Source organism: Myotis daubentonii, chromosome 15 (genome assembly GCF_963259705.1).
Source record: "Myotis daubentonii chromosome 15, mMyoDau2.1, whole genome shotgun sequence".
Lineage (NCBI taxonomy): Eukaryota > Metazoa > Chordata > Mammalia > Chiroptera > Vespertilionidae > Myotis > Myotis daubentonii.
In genome coordinates this window covers 13,322,813-13,346,621 of record NC_081854.1, presented here as the reverse complement: position 1 = coordinate 13,346,621, position 23,809 = coordinate 13,322,813, and the positions used below count along the sequence as shown (strand labels likewise).

The 23,809-nt window shown below is 43.3% G+C and overlaps 1 pseudogene; it reads right to left on the bottom strand.

Annotated features, from left to right (window-relative positions):
- Nucleotides 1-21,791: 21,791 nt before the first annotated feature.
- Nucleotides 21,792-22,623, bottom strand: LOC132217590 (TCF3 fusion partner-like; annotated as a pseudogene).
- Between the last annotated feature and the right edge of the window lie 1,186 nt (nt 22,624-23,809).

The window sequence follows — 23,809 nt, the reverse complement described above, 5'->3', positions numbered from 1 at the left end:
AAATCGATGTTTCTCCCTCATCGATGTTTCTAACTCTGTATCCCTCTCCCTTCCTCTCTGTAAAAAAATCAATAAAATATATTTTTATAAAAAATGGGCAAAGGACCTAAATAGACACCTTTCAAAAGAGGACATTCAGAAAGCCAAGAGACATATGAAAACATGCTCCAAGTCACTAATCATCCGAGCGATATAAATCAAAACAACAAGGTACCATCTCACACCTGTCAGAATGGCTATTATCAACAAATCAACAAACGACAAGTGCTGGAGAGGATGTGGAGAAAAAGGAACACTCGTGCACTGCTGGTGGGAATGCAGAATGGTGCAGCCTCTATGGAAGACAGTATGGAGTTTCCTCAAAAAACTAAAAATGGAACTCCCATTTGACCCAGTAATCCCACTTCTAGGAATATATCCCAAGAAAACAGAAACACCAATCAGAAAGGATATATACACCCATATGTTCATAGCAGCACAATTCACCATAGCTAAGATCTGGAAATAGCCTAAGTGCCCATCAGTAGATGAATGGATTAGAAAACTGTGGTACATCTACATGATGGAATACTATGCTGCTGTAAAAAAGAAGGAATTTTTACCATTTGCAACAGCATGGATGGAACTGGAGAGCATTATGCTAAGTGAAATAAGCCAGTCAATGAAGGAAAAATACCACATGATCTCACTCATTTATGAATAATAAAGACTTTTTATTATAAACTTATGAACAAAAATAGATACAGAGGCAGAGCAGCCTCGAACAGACTGTCAAAGTACAGTGAAAATGCCGGGGAGGGTTGGGGGAGTGGGAGGGAAGGTAAGAGATCAACCGAAGGACTTGTATGCATGCATATAAGCATAACCCATGGACATAAGACACTGGGGGGTAGGGGAGGCCAGGGGATTGTCAAGGGCGGGGGAAAAGGAGACATGTGTAATACTCTTTGTAATACTTTAAGCAATAAAACAATTTAAAAAAAGAATGTATTTGATAAATATCGGTTATAATTATTTTAAAAAAAAATTAAAAATGGAACTTCCATTTGACTCAGTAATCCCACTTCTAGGAATATATCCAAAGAAAATAGAAATACCAGTCAGAAAGGATATATGCACCTCTATGTTCAGAGCAGCACAATTTATGATAGCTAAGATCTGGAAACTGCCTAAGTGCCCATCAGCAGATAAGTGGATGAGAAAATTGTGGTACATCTACAAAAAAGAATACCAAACTGCAGTAAAAAAGAAGAAATTCTTATCATTTGCAACAGCAGGGATGGAACTGGAGAACATTATGGTAAGAAAAATAAGCCAGTCAGAGAAAAATAAATATAACATGATCTCACTCATTTGTGGAATATAATGAACAAAATAAAGTGATGAACAAAAATAGAACCAGAGACATAGAAGCATCAAACAGACTAGACTGTCCAACCTATGAGGAAAGACAGGGGATGAGAGGCTAAGAGATCAACCACAGGACTTGTATGCATGCATTTGAGCATAACCAATGGACGCAGACAGTAGTGGGGTGAGGGCATGTGCTGGTGGGTGGAAGCAGCTAGGGAGAGGTCAATGAAGAGAAAAGGAAACTCATGTAATACTTTAAACAATAAAAAATTAATTTTTTAAAAGCATAAAAGTGCTTTTAATCTTAAAAAAATAATAATAACCAACTTGGCCAGCCAGTGTGGATCAGTGGTTGAGGATCAACCCTTGAACCAGGAGGTCACATTTCAATTCCCAGTCAGGGCACATGCCTAGGTTTCGGGCTCCATCCCCCGCAGTCAATCTATGTATGATTCTCTCTCATCATTAATGTTTCTCTCTCTATCTTCCTCTCCCTTCCTCTCTCTGAAATCAATAAAAACATTTCTTAAAATAACCAACTGATTAGGAAAAACTACTTACTTTTAAACTCTCTTAAAAACAAACACATTCCTTTCCTTTGCAATAGCATTCCTTCTAAATTTCAAACTGTTACCAGAAAGGGAGCCAGGTGCTGAACAGATTTGCTTAAGGCCGGCCTGCAGTGTGTGGGTTCTTGACTGGGTGCAAGAAAGATTTCACAACATGAGTTCAGGTGATTTTGAAAGTATGTTTTTTTAAAGCTTGGAACACTGAAATAAGGAAGGGCTTAGGATAGAGGCAGTAGGGGATTAGACAGGGCTGTTTGGGTTCTCTAGAAACATTATGGAAATGAACTGAGTCTAGGTGGGGCTGCTGTCAGCTCACAGGAAAGTTAGAGTAAAAAAGTTTGGGGGACAGGTCAATGGGATTAGTCCCGGAAAAGCTGCTGCTGCCCATTGCTCCCCTGGTTGCACATTGCATGGGGACCTCATAGAGTTTAAAAGAAAGAAAACTCACTCAAAAAGGAGACTGGGGGAAAGGGGACACAAGAAGGGCACACACTGGCTTCTTGTCTTGGGCGATTTTATTAACTTTCCAAAGGTGGGGATTTAGCGGAGGTCTCAGGGGAGATCTCAATAGAATTTTCATCAGCTTTCCCAGATGTCCCTTATAAAGGTCATAGTCTCTAATAATAGGTCAGTGCCAGGGCAGGCAGTCTAAGCCTCATTATCAGCAATATTACAGGGAAGGGAAGGCCTCCCTGGGGCCAGTTTTGCCCATTACTAGGCACCTGGGGCTCTCCACCCTGATTCTGTACCTGGCTGTAAATTGCTTGTCCAGTTTGTTCAGCTGTCTGTCTCAGTTGCCTAATTCCACTTGCCAAGGAATTTTTCATGCTTCTTATTATCCTGTTTCAAAAAGAGAAAACATAAAAAATATTATTATTTTTTTTAAATTAATCAGAAATTTCTTATACTGACTGTAAACTCTAACTTCTTTTTTTTTATTGCTTAAAGTATTACAAAGGGTATTACATATGTGTCCATTTTATCCCCCCGCCCTAAAAGTTACTATATACACTTTTAGTCATTATTAAAAATTGGGCTATATATACAATGTTTGGGAAAAGTCCAAAGAACAAGTGTGTAATTATCATTATCACTAATATTCACAGACAGGTAAAGATAATCAATTTGTAGTTATATAGGCCTTCTCCGCGTCTTGGGATAGCTCTCAATCTCTGATGTCAGTGACCTCTCATTCTCAAGAAGTCTTTGTTCACTGTAGGTAGAGGCAAGTGTCAGAGACAGGGCAGATGTCCATTTGTGGTTGGGCACCTGATAAGGTCCCTTCAAACAATGTTGGAGAGTCTTTGATTGATGTCTTTTCCAATTGAAAAAATAAGTCATGGTCTTTGAAGTCTTCATGTGTTGAGAGCACTCCTGTAAATAAATGTCACTAATTTATCTGTCCCAATCAGCTGGTTAATAAGTTCTTCATAATAATGCAGAATGTCTCCTTTTCATAAGGTTGGTTCATATGTCTCTTAATCTAGATGCATGGGGTTACTGGTGACTATTTAATGAAGAGAAAGGCTATATGTTTACCAAAAAAAGGAGATTCCAGGTTGAGAAGAACCATAAGGATGGTTTTAGCCAAAGGAGATTAAAAGCTTCTGAAAATTTACCTAGTTGGGTTTTAATTATATCATGTGTGTATTACACCAATCCAGAGAACTAGAGTTATAGGTCCAATAATAAATACTAGTAGAATAGGCCAAATATTAGAAATGAATTGTATTTTTTTGAATGGTGAAATGTGTCCTTAAGTCACTGTAACTCATAGGGAATTCCCCAATAGGTGTTAATTTTCCCCCAATAATAATTTACCTTTTTAACTGTTGCTCTCCTTCAGGTGAATGCCTCGACCTAGTGCGAATAACATACAAATCATAAGTAATACAGATTCGTATTCCTAAGATGGTGTCACTTGGGTAAAATTCAATTATTGTCTTTAAAATGGATCTAAAGGAAGTAGGAAATGGCCTTGGGGTTCATGGAATGATTTTCCAGGATTATATTTAGACAGTAGAACATCTGCTACACACTTTGCAATCTACAGAAGGGAAAGGAGTGACAGGAAATCCATTGATCAAAGATTAGAGAGGTGGTGGAAAACACAGCAAGGCATAGGGAGAATCTCTGGTATTAGATAAAAAGTAAAACCAATCAACACATACTTCTTTTATATTGGTTGGCATAAGATAGTTAGCAGTAAACAATTAGCATGATAACAGTAACATTGACGAGTCTTGTGCTGTCTGCTCTGGAGTTGTGAGGGGTTTGGAAAAAAGAAAATTACCCTGACATTCCAAAGGTATGTTATTGTAGATGCAAAAAGTCAATGGATGGACTCAGTTAAGGTAAAGACTAACATTTGTGAGAAAAGATAGCAACCTAGCACATGACTACCCACCATGACTCACTTAAAGTTTGTAAGTTTTTATTTTCAGACCATCCTGTGGGGTTACTTCAGGTTTCTGAGTTTGTAAGGCCCACACACAGGCCTTTCCTGAGCTTATGAAGTTGAGTATGTGGCCCCTTTTTCATTCACACATCCCAGCCCCTTAACCTCTTGGGAGGAGAGAGGAGCTAGAGATAATTACCAATGGCCTATTACTTCATCAATTATGCCAACATAAGGATACTTCCAATAAAAACCCTAAACAAGGGGTTCAGAAAACTTTGTGTTGATACTGGAAGGCTGAGCGCTCAGGGAAAAAAAATGGAAGTTTCACACCTCTCCCCATGCCTTCATCTGCCAGTCTCTCCCATTTAGTTATTCCTAAATTGTATACTTACAATAAAGCAGTAATAGTAAGTAAATTCCTTCCTGAGTACTGAGTGATTTTTTTTAGATAATTATAAAGCATCAGGGGGTCATGGGAACCCCCAAATCTGGAATTAACCAGTCCAAAATTTGCGTTACCTGGTCACCCCATTTGTGATGGAGTCTGAAGTTTTGTTACTGAGCCTTGAACCTGTGGGGTCTGCACCCACTTCAGATAGTTAGTGTCAGAACTGAAATTAATTGTAGGACAACCCATTGGAGAATTGGTTGTTTATGGGGGGCGGGGGGAAAGCACAAAAACAAAACCTTCAGCTCATATAAAAACTACCTGGCAGGGTGATGCTAGAAGTAATTATGATATTGTCAGTGATCTGCCTGTATTAGATGCTCAGGGAGTTTGAGAAGACTTTACTTTCACTCTTCTCTCTCACTAAGCCCTCTATCACTTTCACAGTCCACCTTCACCCCTTTTACTCCTCTCTGTTCTCACAGAACGAGGCCTGAGGCAGTGGATCTGATCCCAGGAGCAGTGGAGGTACAGGTCTGTAAGTCTATTCATATTGTTGTCCACCCTGATGTCCACCCTGTTTGCCAGGTGACTGACACCAGGTTGTAGTGAAAGGAAAGAAAGCACATATTACAAAGGTACCAATGAAGAGGAATGGGGCAGCTAATGCTCAAAGACCAGAATTCACAGTGTTTTATATTTAGGGTCTTTTAAGGGAGGAAAGTGAAGATGAGGAGACGGAAGATGGTGGTGATATAGGCAGACGCGTCCCAGGTCGTGTCCCGGAGCAAATGGAGTGAGCAGCTGAAACTAGTAATACCCACACCGAATTGGCGAAATTGCTCAGCTGGTGAGACGGTTTGCAGCCGGGAAGAGCAGAACTCCCCTGGAAAGGTAAAAAAAACCAGGGATTTGGGCAGGAAAGTTTGCCAGACCTCTGAGCCCAGAGAGTCGGAGGGAGACCGAGTGGCAGACAGCCGCGTCCCTTGGGACAGGCGCAGCCCCTGACGGGGGGGAAAGGAGAACCACGGGATTCCTGGCGCCGCCGGGGGAATTGAGAGCTGGGTTCTGTGATCACGGAGGACTGAGCCTAAAGGGGGCAGCCTGAAGAGCTGACCTGACCATGCAGTCCCGGTAAGAGAAGAAGCTTACAGAAACCAAGCCTTCCCCGTTTCCGCGGCCGGCGTTTGTTTGTTTGTTTTCACTGAATCCTGTTCATGGGACATTTCGGATACAGACACTCACCTGTGCTGAAGAGAGGGAGAGTGTGCGGAGGAGTGGAATCTGGGGAGAGACTGGGGGGAGAAGGGGGGCCGGGAGAGGTGGCAGTGAATTGAGTGCTGAGACACCCCTGAACCCAGGACTGGGGCAGCCATCCTCTCCGGAGAGTGAGACTCCTCCCCCAAGCCCCCAGGCAAGGAGCACAGCCACACGCAGATTCCACCCTGTACGAGATCAAGGATTAAAATAACCTGATCAGTCCCTGGGAGTTAACAGGGTCTGGCCTATAGAGGGATTTTCAATCCCAGCAACAACACAGCGCAGGTAACTAACTATTACGCAGTCAGCTCTGGGCAGTGAACTTCCACTGGACAGAGAAGCCCTATAGCCTCCGAGGCCAACCCCAGAACACTGCCACCCAGAGGCTGACCCACAAACTGACTCTTTGCTAAACACAAAATAAGGCAGTCTGGGAAACAAATGCAACCTGCTTTAAAATAAGGACTGTGGTTTACAACACAGAGGAACAGTGTATCGCAGGGAAACTCAACACTCTCCTGAATACCTGGAAGGTCTAAGGCGAGCCACACTGAAGAATAGAAGAACCAAAGGACCTTCACTACTGCAATTTTTTTTTTTCTTTTTTCACCTTTTAACTAAGAAACCAATTATTTTTTCCTTTTTTAATCTTCTTTTTTTTTCTTTTTTTTTCTTTTTCTTCTTTTTCCATCACCTGATTTTACCCTTTTAATTACTACCTTCTTATTTTTAACCAGTATTATTACTGCTACCATTTTACCATTTTTTAAAGTGCCATTTTATTTTCTCTTCATTTTATTTTGGGATTAATGTTCTCATTCTATTTTCATCTTTATATTATTGGTTGTTTCTAGTTTGCATTCATCTCCAGGGAGCTGTTGCTGGAATTTGTTGGGATTAGTGGCTGTTCTATAGGAGTATTCTCCTCATATAAAAAGTCTCTTCCCCTCTCCCACTTCATTCTCTCTTTTCGCTCTTTTTTTTTCTTTTCTTTTCTTTTCTCACTATTATTTTCCCCCCTCCTTTTTCCCAATTTCATTTTTGCACTCCTTTTTTGGTCCCTACTTTTCTTTTCTTTTTTCTCTTTTATCTTTTTCTCTTCCTTCTACCTTATCCCCTAATTCTCTTAATTCGGGTGGTCACCTTTATTTGGGGTTATTAATATCGTGAATATATTTGTGTATAGTGCCTGGTACGTGGTGCCTTGTTGTGTTGTATTTTGTGCCTTTAAATCAACGCAGCAGATCCAAGCAACAGCAACCTCCTGAGCACCACATCCTCTGCTGAGGAACAGCAGCTGTACGTGAAACCTCGCCCCACCAGCCAGAAGAGCCACCACAGCTGTGAACATCACCCACCAGAGGAGCTGCTGACAACTGAAGAACAGCTGCTACCACAACCGCCCAAAGAACAACCACAGACCAAGGAGTCACTGCCACCAAGGGAGCAACCACTAAACGACTCAATGTCTAGATATGTCAGTGAGATCAAACATGGGTAGACAAAGAAACCCCCAAAGGAAAGAGAAGGAGGACTCTCCAGAAAAGCAGCTAAGTAATACAGAGGCATGCAACATGACAGATAAAGAATTCAGAATAAGGGTCCTAGAGTGCATAAACCGGATGGAGGAAAAAATCGACAACCTCTGCAAGAAGCAAGAAGAAACAGATGAAAAAATCGATAACATATGGAAGAAGCTAGAAGAAACAGATGAAAAAATCAACAACTTAAGTAAGACCCAAGAAGAAATGAAGAGTGATATAGCTGCAATGAAAAACTCCATTGAAAGTATCAACAGTAGACTAGGAGAAGCGGAGGACCGAATTAGTGAATTAGAAGACAAGGAAGCAAAACACACCCAAAATGTACTGCAATTGGAGAAAAAAATTAAAAGACAGGAGGAGAGCCTAAGGGAGCTTTGGGACAACATGAAACGAAACAACATACGAATAATAGGAGTACCAGAACACCAGAAGGATGAACAAGGATTAGAAAACCTACTCGAAGAAATAATATCAGAAAACTTCCCTGAGGTGGGGAAGAAAAAAGTCACACAAGCCCAGAGAGTCCCAAACAAGGTGAACCCGAAAAGACCCACACCAAGACACATCATAATCACCATGGCAAATGTTCAGGACAAAGAGAAAATCTTACAGGCTGCAAGAGAGAGACGGAAAGTTACATACAAGGGATCTCCCATTAAATTGTCAAATGATTTCTCAACAGAAACACATCAGGCCAGAAAAGAATGGACGGAAATTTACAAAGTGATGCAAAGCAAAGGACTGGATCCAAGAATATTCTATCCAGCAAGGCTATCATTCAAACTTGAAGGGGAAATAACAAGCTTCACAGACAAAAAAAGGCTAAGGGAGTTTGTCACCACCAAGCCAGCAATGCAAGGAATGCTAAAGGGACTGGTATAAAAATAAGAAATAAAAAGCTCAGAAAGAAAACAGCCACACAAAAAAAGAAATGGCTACAAACAAGTACCTTTCAATAATAACTTTAAACGTAAACGGACTAAATGCTCCAAACAAAAGACATCGAGTGGCTGAATGGATAAAAAAACATGACCCATACATCTGCTGTCTACAAGAAACCCACCTCATTAGAAGGGACTCACACAACCTGAAAGTTAAAGGATGGAAAAATATCTTTCAGGCGAATGGAAAGGAAAAGAAAGCTGGGGTAGCAATACTTATATCAGACAAAATAGATCTCAAAGTGAAGGCCATAACAAGAGATAAGGAAGGCCACTTCATAATACTAAAGGGATCAATACAACAAGAAAATATAACCCTGGTAAACATATATGCACCCAATGCAGGAGCACCCAAATTCATAAAAAAACTCCTGGAAGATATCAAAGGAGAGATCGACAACAATACAATCATAGTAGGAGACTTTAATACACCACTGACAGCACTGGATAAGCCCTCTAAACAAACAATCAGCAAAAATACAGCAATCCTAAATGACTCACTAGATCAGATGGACTTAATAAACATCTTCAGAACACTTCACCCCAAAGCCAGGGAATATACATTCTACTCAAATGCTCATAAGACATATTCAAAAATAGACCATATATTGGGTCACAAGCAAAGTATCCCCAAATTCAAGAAGATTGAAATCATAAAAAGCGTCTTCACAGACCACGATGGCATAATATTAGAAATAAACTACAATAAAAACAACCCAAAATACTCAAACACCTGGAAGGTGAATAGCATGCTATTAAATATTGATTGGGTTACCAATGAGATCAAAGAAGAAATTAAAAACATCCTGTAAACTAATGACAATGAAAACACAACAATCCAAAACCTATGGGACACAATGAAAGCAGTCCTGAGAGGGAAGTTTATAGCTCTACAGGCCTATCTCAAAAAACAAGAAAAAATGGTAGTAAATTATCTACAACTCAAAGAATTGGAAAGAGAGCAACAAGAAAACCCCAGAGTGAGCAGAAGGAAGGAGATAATAAAGATTAGAGCAGAAATAAATGACATAGAGACCAAAAAAACAATACAGAAAATCAATGAAACCAAGAGCTGGTTCTTTGAAAGGATAAGCAAGATTGACAAACCTCTAGCCAGACTCACCAAGAAGCAGAGAGAGAGGACCCAAATAAACAAAATCAGAAACAATAGAGGCAAAATAACAACAGACCCCACATAAATACAAATGATTGTTAAAAAATAGTATGGACAGCTCTACTCCAACAAACTAGACAACCTGGAGGAAATGGACAAATTCCTAGAAAAATACAACATTCCAAAACTCAATCAGGAAGAATCTAAAAATCTCAACAGGCCAATAACTATGGAAGAAATTGAAGCAGTCATCAAAAAGCTTCCATCAAACAAAAGCCCAGGACCAGACAGCTTCACAGGGGAGTTTTACCAAACATTCAAGGAAGAACTAAAACCTATCCTCCTCAGACTACTACAATAAATTCAAGAGGAAGGAACACTTCCAAGATCATTTTATGAAGCCAGAATCACCCTAATACCAAATCGAGGTAAAGACAACACAATGAAAGAGAATTACAGGCCAATATCCCTCATGAACATAGATGCCAAAATCCTCAACAAAATCTTAGCAAATCAGATCCAGCAGTACATCAGAAAGATCATACACCACGACCAAGTAGGATTTATCCCAGGGATGCAAGGATGGTACAATATCCGCAAATCAATAAACGTGATAAATCACATAAACAAATTGAAAGAAAAAAACCACATGGTCATATCAATTGATGCAGAAAAGGCATTTGACAAAATTCAACACCCATTTTTTATAAAAACTCTCAGTAAGGCGGGAGTAGAAGGATCATACCTCAACATAATAAAAGCCATATATGACAAACCCACAGCCAACATCATACTCAATGGACAAAAACTAACACCATTTCCCCTAAGAACAGGAACAAGACAGGGATGCCCCCTCTCACCACTCCTGTTCAACATAGTACTGGAAGTGTTAGCCATTGCAATTCAGCAAGAAGAAGAAATAAAAGGCATCCAAATTGGAAAAGAGGAAGTAAAACTGTCCATATTTGCAGATGACATGATATTATACATACAAAACCCTAGAGACTCCACCAAAAAGCTACTAGACTTAATACATGAATTTGGCAATGTAGCAGGATACAAAATTAACCCCAAGAAATCTGAGGCATTTCTATACACCAACAGTGAACTTTCAGAAAGAGAGATTATAAAATCAATCCCGTTTAATATTGCACCAAAAAAATTAAGCTACCTAGGAATAAACTTAACTAAAGAGGTAAAAGACCTCTACTCAGAAAACTACAGGACGTTGAAAAAAGATATAGAGGAAGACATAAACAGATGGAAGAACATACCGTGTTCATGGATTGGTAGAATCAACATCATTAAAATGTCCATACTACCCAAAGCAATCTATAAATTCAACGCACTTCCCATTAAAATTGCAATGGCATACTTCAGAGATCTAGAACGAACTTTCCAAAAATTCATCTGGAATAAAAAAAGACCCCGAATAGCTGCAGCAATCCTGAAAAAGAACAAATTAGGTGGGATCTCAATACCAGATATCAAGTTGTATTACAAAGCCACTGTTCTCAAAACTGCCTGGTACTGGCACAAGAATAGGCATATAGATCAATGGAATAGAATAGAGAGCCCAGAAATCGCCCCGAACCAATATGCTCAATTAATATTTGACAAAGGAGGCAAGAACATACAATGGAGCCAAGATAGTCTCTTCAACAAATGGTGTTGGGAAAATTGGACAGATATATGCAAGAAAATGAAACTAGACCACCAACTTACACCATACACAAAAATAAACTCAAAATGGATAAAGGACTTAAATGTACGACGGGAAACCATAAAAATTCTAGAAGAATCCAAAGGCAACAAAATCTCAGGCATATGCCGAAGCAATTTCTTCACTGATACAGCTCCTAGGGCACTTGAAACTAAAGAAAAAATGAACAAATGGGACTACATCAAAATAAAAAGCTTCTGCACAGCAAAAGAAACCATCAACAAAACAACAAGAAAACCACTGTGTGGGAAAACATATTTGCCAATGTCATATCTGATAAGGGCCTAATCTCCAAAATTTATAGGGAACTCATACAACTTAACAAAAGGAAGATAAACAATCCAATCAAAAAATGGGCAAAGGACCTAAATAGACACCTTTCAAAAGAGGACATTCAGAAAGCCAAGAGACATATGAAAACATGCTCAAAGTCACTAATCATCCGAGAGATGCAAATCAAAACAACAATGAGGTACCATCTCACACCTGTCAGACTGGCTATCATCAACAAATCAACAAATGACAAGTGCTGGAGAGGATGTGGAGAAAAAGGAACACATGTGCACTGCTGGTGGGAATTCAGACTGGTGCAGCCACGATGGAAGACAGTATGGAGTTTCCTTAAAAAACTGAAAATGGAACTCCCATTTGACCCTGTGATCCCACTTCGAGGAATATATCCCAAGAAACCAGAAACACCAGTCAGAAAGGATATATGCACCCCTATGTTCATAGCAGCACAATTCACCATAGCTAAGATCTGGAAACAGCCTAAGTTCCCATAAGTAGATGAATGGATTAGAAAACTGTGGTACATCTACAGGATGGAATACTATGCTGCTCTAAAAAGGAAGGAACTCTTACCATTTGCAACGTCATGGATGGGACTGGAGAGCATTATGCTAAGTGAAATAATCCAGTCAATAAAGGAAAAATACCACATGATCTCACTCATTCATGGACAATAGAGACCATTATAATCTTTTGAACAATAATAGATACAGAGGCAGAGCTGCCTCAAACAGATTGTCAAACTGCAGCGGGAAGGCCGGGGAGGGTTGGGGGGCAGGAGGTAGGGGGGTAAGAGATCAACTAAAGGACTTGTATGCATGCATATAAGCATAACCAATGGACATAAGACACTGGGGGATAGGGGAGGCTAGGGGACTGTCTAGGGTGGGGGGATAAAATGGATACATATGTAATACCCTTTGTAATACTTTAAGCAATAAAAAAAAAGATTTGGGGTTCAGAGTCATCGGTTTTGAGGATTGGTCAATTATAAGTACTCATAATGTGACGTTTCTCTCTGGCATCATCCTTGGCTGGGGTCTTTGGTTATTGGGGCCTAGAGGTCTTCCTTCGTGCAGACAACCCAATGTTCTGCAACCCATTTTGGGGTTGGGTCAGTGATGTTACTCTAAGAGCAGAAAACATCTATCCATCTTGTCATTAGCAGACAACATCTTGCTCAATATCTCGAGCACAATATCTCCTGCAACCTGTTTCACTGACTAGTTTCCAGGCTCCAGGCCGCATCTGCATTCTTTCCTATCACACCTGCCAGGTTATATTTTCTATTTATTCTTTAACTAGAAATCATAACATCCAGCTATGGGAACAAAGGGTAATCTCCCTCTCATCTTTTAAATGTTTTAGCTGGGCTAAAAATCAATTTAACAGATTAACAGGAGACAATGTACAAAGTCTGATATAAGAATGAATATTCTGGGGCTATAAGAATAGAGACCAAAGGAAGCATTGGATAGTGGAGGCTTGTATGTCATTCTGAAGCTAAGGAGGAAAGAGGGTTGTGGTTTGAGGCTTCAAAAGGCAGGAAGCCTTACCCTAACCCCATGGTCGTCAAACTGCGGCTTGCGAGCCACATGCGGCTCTTTGGCCCCTTGAGTGTGGCTCTTCCTAAGCCTTAGGAGTACCCTAATTAAGTTAATAACAATGTATCTACCTATATAGTTTAAGTTTAAAAAATTTGGCTCTCAAAAGAAATTTCAATCGTTGTACTGTTGATATTTGGCTCTGTAGACTAATGAGTTTGCCGACCACTGCCCTAACCGGTTTGGCTCAGTGGATAGAGTGTCAGCCTGTGGACCAAAGAGTCCCAGGTTTGATTTCGGTCAAGGGCATGTAGCTTGGTTGCGGGCACATCCCCAGTGGGGGGTGTGCAAGAGGTAGCTGATTGATGTTTCTCTCTCATCGATATTTCTAACTCTTTATTCCCTCTCCCTTCCTCTCTGTAAAAAATCAATAAAATATATTTTTAAAATAAAAAGGTAGGAAGCCATTGGCATGGAGATGCCAAAGCAAATTTGGTAAATGAATGTTTGCTGGGCATCTCCATGTGAACGTCCCTCCTGGAGCTGGTCCTCCATCTAAACACATTCTATGCAGTTTGGTGTGGAGGTCTAAACCTTTTTTTCCAATAAGGATATCAAAACCAATATCCTAAAAGGCACATCTGGGGTAAACGCTCTACTTCCCTTCACAGCAGAGTCATGACTTTTAGGAAGGTTTAAAAGTCTAACTAAAAGCTCAATCCTAGTTACCTAGTCATGGAGTACCTAAATCATTACAAAAACAAACACATAAAAATACTGAAACATTGCTCTTTCAGTCTAAGTCTGTCAACTTTTGATTTCTCATTAGAAAAAAACTAAAAGCTATATTTGAATCTACTAATAAAAATGCTTCCTGCTTTGTTGTCCACAGCTTCTCTTTAGTGGGCGCCTTACTTCCTAGAGAGCAACTCAACATGGGTGTTATGATATTATCCATAGCTGTTCAGGAAGAAGTAGGAGTCCTGAGACCCTGACTCTTGTCTCAGATTAGTGTTTCCACCATCACGACTCACTGCTTAAGCGGTTCCTTTGTTCAGTTTGTACATGTCCCTAATTTTGACTAGTATGTGAGCTTCTTGCCTCTATTGTTGAGGACTCCAGTCACGTCTTTATTGTTGAGGAATTGGGGGCAGGAGTCTCGCCGAGTGTTGCCAGCTAGGCTTCAATATTACCCATGCACTTTCATGTTTAACTTAATTTAGTTCAAAAAATGCGTACAGCATGAATGCTGGAGAAAGGTCCTGATGTAACTTACAAAAGCAAATGGGTTCAGAAGGGCCCCTGCGGTCATGGCAACTTTGTGGTATCTCTGTATTTTTTCAGTCACTGAGAAATATTATATATGAATGTCCAGGATAGGATTGTTCATTTGTTGATTCTGGAAATGTGTAATGGACTCCTACCATTTACCCACAGGTCACTATCCAGGGCCTTGGGGGCATAAGAGTGGATGAGGAAGACAAACTGGACATTATCGGTGATGTCCAACTATTTATTTGACACAGGCATCCTCTAACTTTTTAAACAGGTGGCCAGTTCACTGTCCCTCAGACCGTTGGTCAGACTATAGTTTTAAAAAACAACTATGAACAAATTTCTATGCACACTGCACATACCTTATTTTGAAGTAAAAAAACAAAACGGGAACAAATACAATATTTGTATTTGCATGTGGCCCGCGGGCCGTAGTTTCAGGACCCCTGATGACAGCTAATATCTTAAAGGCACTTCAAGATGACTTAAGATCCTTGATCCCAGCCAAACTTCTGACCTCAATGTGCTCCTCCAGAATTTTCCTGAATCTCTTTGTGTTTTCCCAATTTTTCCTTCTCCCAAACATCCACATTCAACTAGCTTGTTTGGGTGATTAAATAAGCTAATAGACCTGAAGTGCCCCGTACACAGTGTGTGCTGGAGAAAGCCCAACTATTGTCATTATTACACTCCTGTGGGCACACATCCAGGTCTGCCACTTTGGAACAGCCGTGATAGAGAAACAACGTTCTCCCCTCCCCAACCACACGAGCAATTCATGACACCAGCCTTGATTACAGCTGGACTGAGTTATAAGTGACAGGCAATAAACAACACATATATAAAGTGTACAATCTGATGAGTGTTGACATGCATACACACTCTATGTGTGTCCATTCCCCCCCAAAATTTCTCATGTGCCTCTGCAATCCCTCTCTCTATATCCCACCCCAACCCAACAGTCCTAAGTCAGTCGCTCAATTTCTGTTTTTCTCAATAGATTAGTTTACATATTCCTGAATTATATATACATGTAAATTCATTGGACACTCTTTTGTCTGACTTTTTTCATTTGACATAATTATTTTTATGAGGTGGAATTCATATAACAAAAAACTTTATCAATTAAAAGTAAACACTTCAGTGGCAGTTAGTATAGTCACAATGTTGTGCAAATACCACCTCTACCTTGTACTAAAACATTTTCATCACCTCAAACATAACCATGTTCCCACTGAGAAGTTTCTACCTCTTTCTCCACCCCCTAACCCCTGAAAACTACCAATCTGAATTCTCTCTCCTTCTCCCCCTTGTCCCATGTCCGCTGCCAGCCTGTACGTCTGGTGCTACCTCTTGTCCCAATGTCAGGGCACTAATCTAAGTCTTCAAGACCTTATTTTCTCTTTTAAACTTGGGCCTCAGCACTCATGCCCATCCAAGATTGGACCCCACCTCACTGCACCAGCTCCAGTTGCTTCTCCCTCAACAGGTAGGTCAGTCACTCACTCATATTCCTCAGCCCCATTTTGACAGTCACCAAAAAGCCTTCCTGCAGGGCACCCTTAGGTTCCCTCGAGCTCATATAACACCCAAAAACACTTCAGGTTTTAAAATTTCTCGTCCTGATGCTTAGCAGCCCCTACCCCTCCATGGCTCCTAGCCTCTAGGGCAGTGATGGTGAACCTTTTGAGCTCTGCGTGTCAGCATTTTGAAAAACCCTAACTTAACTCTGGTGCCATGTCACATATAAAAAATTTTTGATATTTGCAACCATAGTAAAACAAAGATTTATATTTTTTATGTTTATTTTATATATTTAAATGCCATTTAACAAAGAAAAATCAACCAAAAAATGAGTTCGCATGTCACCTCTGACACACGTGTCATAGGTTCGCCATCACTGCTCTAGGGTCACCTCTGCTTACATACAATCCACCTCTGCGATGGTCTTGAAGGATTTTAGCCAAATACCAAAGAGGCCATAGGGAGCAGGAAAGGAAACAGAATCAGAAGAGAGATTTGTTCCCATGTCCCAGATTCTGGTAGTGAACTCTCTAAGGACAGGTACATGGAGTTTATAAAAACAACGATGAAAACCAAGAATGAGGACACTGATATCTGCCCTGAGCTCCAAGTAAACAGGGCCAACCAGTGCAGGCCTGCGGGTGGAGGACGTGAGAAAAACCAGCCTGTTTACTGGAATTGTTGAATTTCGTGAAAGAATCGCTTTTAAAATCTCTGTGATCTTGTTCCTTGAAGGTGAAGTGAAAATGAATGTAGAACGAGAACACCATTGATGATCAGGTCGCTGCTGAAATTCACCTTTGCAAGTCTGTTCTCAGGTAACACTCAGACCCAGAAGGGCAGTCAGGTCATCTGCTGTGGCTGCCACATCAGAAATAAGGGAGGAAAGTTGGAAATGTTTATTTGGAGGATTGTAGCCAAATACGGGAAAATATGGTAAGGATTGACACTGTGAGCAAGATGACAGGATCAGAAGTCGGACAAATTTAAAGAGGCAAGAAAGACTTTATTCAAAACCATGCAATAGGGCAGTGAGACTGATCTCAACTCCCCTGAGACAAGACCCTAGAGAGATTTGAAAAACAGCAGAAGGAAGCATAGGCTCCTGTGTTTGCTAATTGGATTTACACAAAAGTAAAGTAGAACTTCTCATGAAACCCTAAAAGGAGTTTACCTCTGGGTTGTAAAGGACCCCCACCCAGGTTAGGCTCCTATCCCCCCTCAGAGACTGGGACACGGGGACACCAGGAGAATTAAATTTCAGGGATGGGGCCAGGCCCCTGAGACAGTTGTTCTCTGAGTCATAGCACCCGCAAGAAACTTTTCAAGAAACGTGTATATTTCAAAAGGGCTGAGAAAGAATCTGAATCACAAATTGTAATTACATTTCTGAAGAAAATGCTCTAAGAATATGGAGGTCAGAGGCCTGTAGTGAGGAGGAACCTATGCAAAGGTGAGTGACTCTGAGGGAACACCAAGGCCCCCAGGTCATAAAAACTGCTTTCTGCACAGTGGAGGGAAACACAACTAAATCTCTTTCAGTCCAGACCCAGTTCGATCTCCCAACAGTTCCTGCAATTTATAAAGGGGTGCAAGTTACAAGCCATTTTAAACAGGTGTAAATAGCTAAGAGACCCTGAACAGAGCCAGGATCTGATCTCCCAGAAGGCTGTTCTTCCAATCCTATCTAATAATAGACTATGTAATAATAGACAAAGATTCAAAGTGACCGTACCTTCGCTACACCCACCATTGGCTAATCAGAGGGATATGCAAATTAACTGCCAACAAAGATGGCGGTTAATTTGCATATGTAGGCGTGAAGCAGAGCAGTGAAGGCGGCTCCGGCCAGAGCAAAAGCCTGGGTCCCGGGTGCCAGAGGAAAACCAGTGCCGGCAGCCAGGGGAAGGGAAGGCCTATTGCATGAATCTTTTCGTGCAACAGGCCTTAATGGAGTCTATGGTGAGGGTTCTGTTAACAAGGAGGACAGAGTCATACAGCTGGTTCTCCCCTCTCCCTCTGTACCATGTAAAAGCTATACTATTCAGAGACAGCAGACATGAGGGAGAAGCCCAGAAGGGCCTGTTAGACCAAGAGATAGAAATCGGTCTCCTTTTCCACCTCCTAAGCCAAAGACAGGTGCATGTGTGAATTCCCTGTTATCTGAATGTCTCGATGTCACCCCTTGGAGGTCGGAAGGAGATCTGCAGCCAATGTCAGGTGCTGCACCAGTGATGCTGACCAAGCACCGGAGGGAGGGAGCTGACGCTGAGCCCTGGACAGAGGTGGGCTCTGACCTGCAGGCTGAGAGACAAGTTAGGACCCAATCACTGTGGTTTCCCAGCCTCCTGACTCCATCCCAGGACAGGGTGAGCCCAGTGAGAGACAGGCATTGTCCAGAGTATTATGAGTTGAGTGTGAGGAGAACTGTCTCCCAGGGGGATGTACTGTGGCAGGAGGAGCTTTCTGCCCCCAAGGTTTCACAGAAAGGTCCTGATGAGGGTTCTCCTGAGGCTTTTGGGAGCGGGTGCCAACCTAGGGGGCTGGTCCCCAGAAAGCTGTGTGTGTTTCCCATCACAGCTATGAGATGTTGCATCCAAGTCGTCTGTGTCCCTGTCAGTCATCTGCTCTAGGCCTCTCCAAGGGGCCCAGGAACTGGAGCGCCTCTACATGGAGAATAAACCAGGGCATCTTGTGAGTTCCTCTGTTAGGGGAGGAGAGGCCCCTGTGGGACACTCAGTCCCTCTGAAATGAAAGCAACCATGGATCCTGGGTTCTCCTGTCCCATCCTGCACAGGAAGTGCCATTTCTTCCTCCAAACACCATGGACTGGTGAGATGTCTTCAGGGACCACAGCCAGCTGTATCAGTCCCACCTTTGGGATGGGGACTCATCTTCTGGTATTCTGAGGGCTGGTGGGCTGCCTTTCTCTACCTGGGGCAGAGAATCCAGAGCAGTGCCGGGCTGCTGCTCAAGCCTGAGGAATATGAAATGTCACTCACAGGTGGAAATGGGGAGGGCTGTGATTTTCTGAGAATGAAGTTGGGCTGGCCCCTTATAGTCAGGTTCCTATTCTACCTCCTGGCTGTAAGTTGGGTAAAGAACTGATCCTGGGCCCTAACCGGTTTGGCTCAGTGCATAGAGCTTCAGCCTGCGGACTCAAGGATCCTGGGTTCAATTCCGGTCAAGGGCATGTACCTTGGTTGTGGGCACATCCCCAGTAGGGGGTGTGCAGGAGGCAGCTGATTGATGTTTCTCTCTTATCGATGTTTCTAACTCTCTATCCCTCTCCCTTCCTCTCTGTAAAAAAAAATCAATGAAATATATTTTTTAAAAAAGAACTGATCTTAAGACATCACTGGGCACTTGGTGGCCTCCTCCCAAGCTGACACTAATACCTTCATGTCTATTAGGAACAGGATTCCATTGTGTGGTTTCCCTCATCCATCTAATGAGTGTTTACTGAGCATCTGTGGAGTTCCCAGAGCAAGCCATACATGGGTCCTGCACTCATGTATATTTAGCTGTAATATTAATGTGGTTGAGGAAGGAGGCAATTACCGTGTTTACCTACGTTACCATCTTGACTGGAAGTGCCCCCAGTTTAGGTTTATTCGGTTGGGTACTGGAAGGAGGTGTGAAAAAGATCCACCTGTTCTGCTGCAATTTTGAAAGTCTCATTAGTTCTTCATTTGCTATCACTCCCCAGACCAGAATATATACCTGTGAACTGAAGAAGCCTAATGGTTGGTCTAGGGATCCACAGACACTTAACAGGGCCCTGGGATGGAGGAGAGGACAGGGCTCTGGCTGCAGACAGACCTCAGGTGACTCTGATCAGCTGCTCATGGTCTGAGGGACTCCGCTTTAGTGTCTGTATCTCCCTGTGCCTCGGCTTCCCCTCAATGAAGTATGATGAATACTTGGCTGTGGGTTGTCACTGTATTCTCTGTAAAATATTCATAGTATCTGACTAAACCTTGGGATAGGGAATCTGCTCGAATAGGAGGCATCTGTTATTGATCAACTCCAAGAAGGAACCCCCTGGGATAATCCCTGGTGGATGAGGAGCTGCCAGGAGAATCTTTTCTCCTCTCGCTTGACTCTCCTAAAGCCCCCAGGGCAGTCAGCTAGTGATCCAAGGTTGCGTAGTCACTGTTGATAAAGATGAATTGTTTAAAAATGGTGCTAGGACAGTATGTGCAAGGAAATGTTAGGGTCCTCCTCATTGGGGGGGACTATGATATTCACCTGGCCTCAATGGTTCACACCACAAATTACTTATCAATTAGTCCAAAATGCAACAATGTGGCATTACAATCCCAATGTAATGGATGGACTTCTTCTTTTTTGGCATTTTAAGGTGTTCCATTGTCTGATGATACATTCAGTCGGAGGAGGTCCAAATTGTCTCGCTGCAGCTCTATTTCCATGATCTTTTGCATTGATGATTACATTCAGTTTGAATTTTGCGAGTAAGACAATCGCTTACCAGTATTTAATCTTTTTATTTTTTGACATCTTTATGGGTTCAGAACTCTCTGATCCCTGTTGCATATGCACACTCTCCAGCTCCACCTCCAATTACGGCATCAGCTGATGTCAGTAACAATAAGGCTCGTGACTGGAGAAAGACTGTTTGACAAGGTATGGACAGTTACACACCTGCGCACCTGTGTGGCTCCCTCCTCGGCTGACTTTCGTGTATTAGACGCCCTTCAAAAAAATAGCGTATTTTTCATAGAAAAATACGGTAGTCTTTCTGTATCTCAAGCAACCAGGACAAACTTCTGGCAGTAAGTTCAGCCTCAGTAAATATTTGTTGACTAAAACAAGACATTTAATGGATGACCTGTGACCCTGTGTGCCTCTTTGCCCACCTTCTTTCCCCTCTTCCTCTAGTGACCCTGCTTGAGACCATGCACAACTTCAAAGGGCGCCATTCACACAGCAACAATGTGAATCGTTAGGGAGGAGGTGGTGTTTCAAAAGTGTACAACCCATATAAATGTACTGATGGCTCTGTTGCTATCTTTCCCTCCTCTCCATTCATTCATTCATTCATTCATTCACTCAATCGAAAACATCTATTGAACACCCACGATATGCAGAGTTAGTGGTGCAAACACAGTAGGAGAGAAGAGAAACACCTCTCTGAATGTGTGGCAAATTTGAAACTTGCAAACAAAAGAAAAATAGAATGTATAAAAATGTCAAAAATAAGCAGACCATTATGAATTAACTAGAGGCCCGGTGCACAAAAATTTGTGCACTCGGGTGGGTCCCTCAGCCCACCCTGTGCCCTCTCGCAATCTGGGGCCCCTTGGGGGCCCCTTCCCCTGGCTGCTGGCACCAGTTTTCCTCCGGTGCCCGGAACCCAGGCCTTCGCTCTTCGCCGGGAGGGGCCCACACGGTGGGCGAGGGGCTTAGCTCTTTTAAAAATACTTCTGAATGTTTGGTAAATAACCCTGTAGGAATCTACTTTCTGAAACATGCTGGTTGTTAAGGGATGATTTGGGTAATCAACAAAATGTATGTTAAAATCCTAATCCCCAGAACCTCAGAATGTACCTGTATATGGAGATAAGATCTTTAAAGAGGGGATTACATTAAATTGTGGCAGTTCCAGTGGGACCCTTAGCCCATCTCACTGAAGTCCTTATAAGAAGAGGAATGTTGGGGTCCAGCCCCAGCAGGTCCAGGGGTTCCCAAAGAAGGAATGACACAGAGGCAGCATTCAGGTTATCATCATAGCCAGGTTCTCTTTTTATTGTCCTGTTACATCTATATTTATACTATTTGATCCTATAAACATGCCTCTATAAGCTTTTTTTTTTTTTGCATCGGGTCCATTTATTGGGGGGTCAGTCAAAGGGGGAGCTGGCTAGGGTGGGGTAGGGCAGCAGCGTGTCTGGCCCCCAAGAAACCCAACTTAAGTCCAGAGCCTCGAGGGCTTAGAAGCCAAAGTCTTCCTCCACCTTTATCTGCACGGGGGCCAGCTCCGGAGTCAGCGGGACTCCTGCCCAGTGCCCTTCCTATGGCACTCGCCGCCTCTTCCAACTGCTGGGCCCCTCGCCAGGGGCCGGGCTGCTGGCTTCTGTGGGCACTAGCGTCCTCCTGGGCGGGGACAGCCCCTCTTTCTCTGGAGGCTCGTTCTCAGCGTTGCCTGGGTTGGGGGCATCTCTGCCCTGGCTGCCCTCGTCCTCCAGTAAGATGGTGAACTGGCTGGCCCGGTAGTTGTCACCGTAGGAGTCCAGCACCTTCATGAGGAACCTCCGCTCCTGCTGGAGTCTCCATGTTATCCTCTATATCATCTGATGGAGCCTGTTCAGGACCCCCTCCTTCGCCTGCTCAATCTCCCTGCAGCGCCGATCCAGCGCCTGGTACTTCCTGTGATTGAGTTCCTGTTGGCGCCGCCCTTGCTGGCCTCAGGCTGCCTTCTCCTCTTCATCTCGCTCCTGGAGGCTGGAGCTGCCCAAACCCCCAGACACGAACTCCACTTCGGTCTCAAGCTCGCTCTCCAGGAAGTTACCACCTTCAGCGGAGGCAGCGCCAGCTCCCAGCCGGGAGGTGCTGAGAACTCCTCAAAGCCCACGGCTGCCATGGATCCCTCTCTCTGCTCCAGCTCCATTTCTCCCTGGCTCCCGACGCAGAACTTCCAACCTTGCAAGCCTCTAGGTTAAAGTGGCTTGCAAAACTACAGCCCATCCGATTTCACAGCCAGGCACCCAGGCCCTGGCCGCTAAGCCTCCTGGGAGTTGTTGTTCTCTATTTCCGGCTTGCTTCCCTCGCCCCACCCCCACCCCAGTCCCAACTGAAAGGCCCTGCTGGCTGGTCTAACCCTGTGGCCAGGCATCTGAGTCACCTCGGGTCTTTATTCCTGTCCCGACACCACGCCATCTGACCATGGAGACTCTCCTCTTGCGAGGCCCCTGGGTCTCCTTCTGGGTCTCCTCAGCCCAGGTACTGGATCGCGTGCCCCAGCAGCAATACAGCCCTGGGGCCTGGGTCTCCTTCTGGGGCCTGGCTGTATCGCCCCCGGACGGGATGGCGTGCCCCAGCTGGGACGCAGCCCCGGGCCCTGGGTCTCCTCAGCCTGGGCACCGGATTGCGTACCACAGCTGCAACAACGCAGCCCCAGCGCCTGGGTCACCTTCTGGGGCCTGGCTGCGTCGCCCCTGGGGTCCAGATGGTGTCCCCAGGCAGCTATGCAGCCTGGCCTCTGGCCCCGCCTCTGGGTGTTCTCCCATCACTGGTGATCAGTGATCTGAGAAGCCAGGCAGACATCCGCCTCTTCCCTGCCCCACCCAGCTTCTCCCATTACTGGCCCAGGGCCTGCAAAGGCAGCCAGGTTCTCTTATCACAGAAGCCGGCAAAGGAGGCCTGGCTTCTCCGAGCAAAGGCAGCTTGGTTCTCTGGCTCTTGGCTGCCGCCTGGGTTTCCGATTGCAGTCAGCGGCAGGCAGCTTCTTCCCTCCTTCCCCTTTCGCCTCCCAGCATTGCGCCTATGTTGGCAGTTAACTGCCAATCTTAGTTGGCAGTTAATTTGCATATAGCCCTGATTAGCCAATGAAAAGGGTATCGTCGTACGCCAATTACCATTTTTCTCTTTTATTAGATAGGATTACACATTCATTTCTCTTTCTCCTCTGCTATTGTTCTCAGCCTTTCTTTTCAAACTTTGCAGCCTCTGCAGTCACTGAAGGATACCCCATACCCTTTCCCTCTCCCTCCTACCCAGTGGGCTAGAGCTGATTTGTAGACACCTGAAAAGCTGATTATTAAATATTTAGGGATTTGGCAAGCTGGTTGTCAAACTGTGCATGGCTTCAAAATCAGACGTGGTGGGAGCCTTTGCGCCACAGTAATGGGCCAACATTATG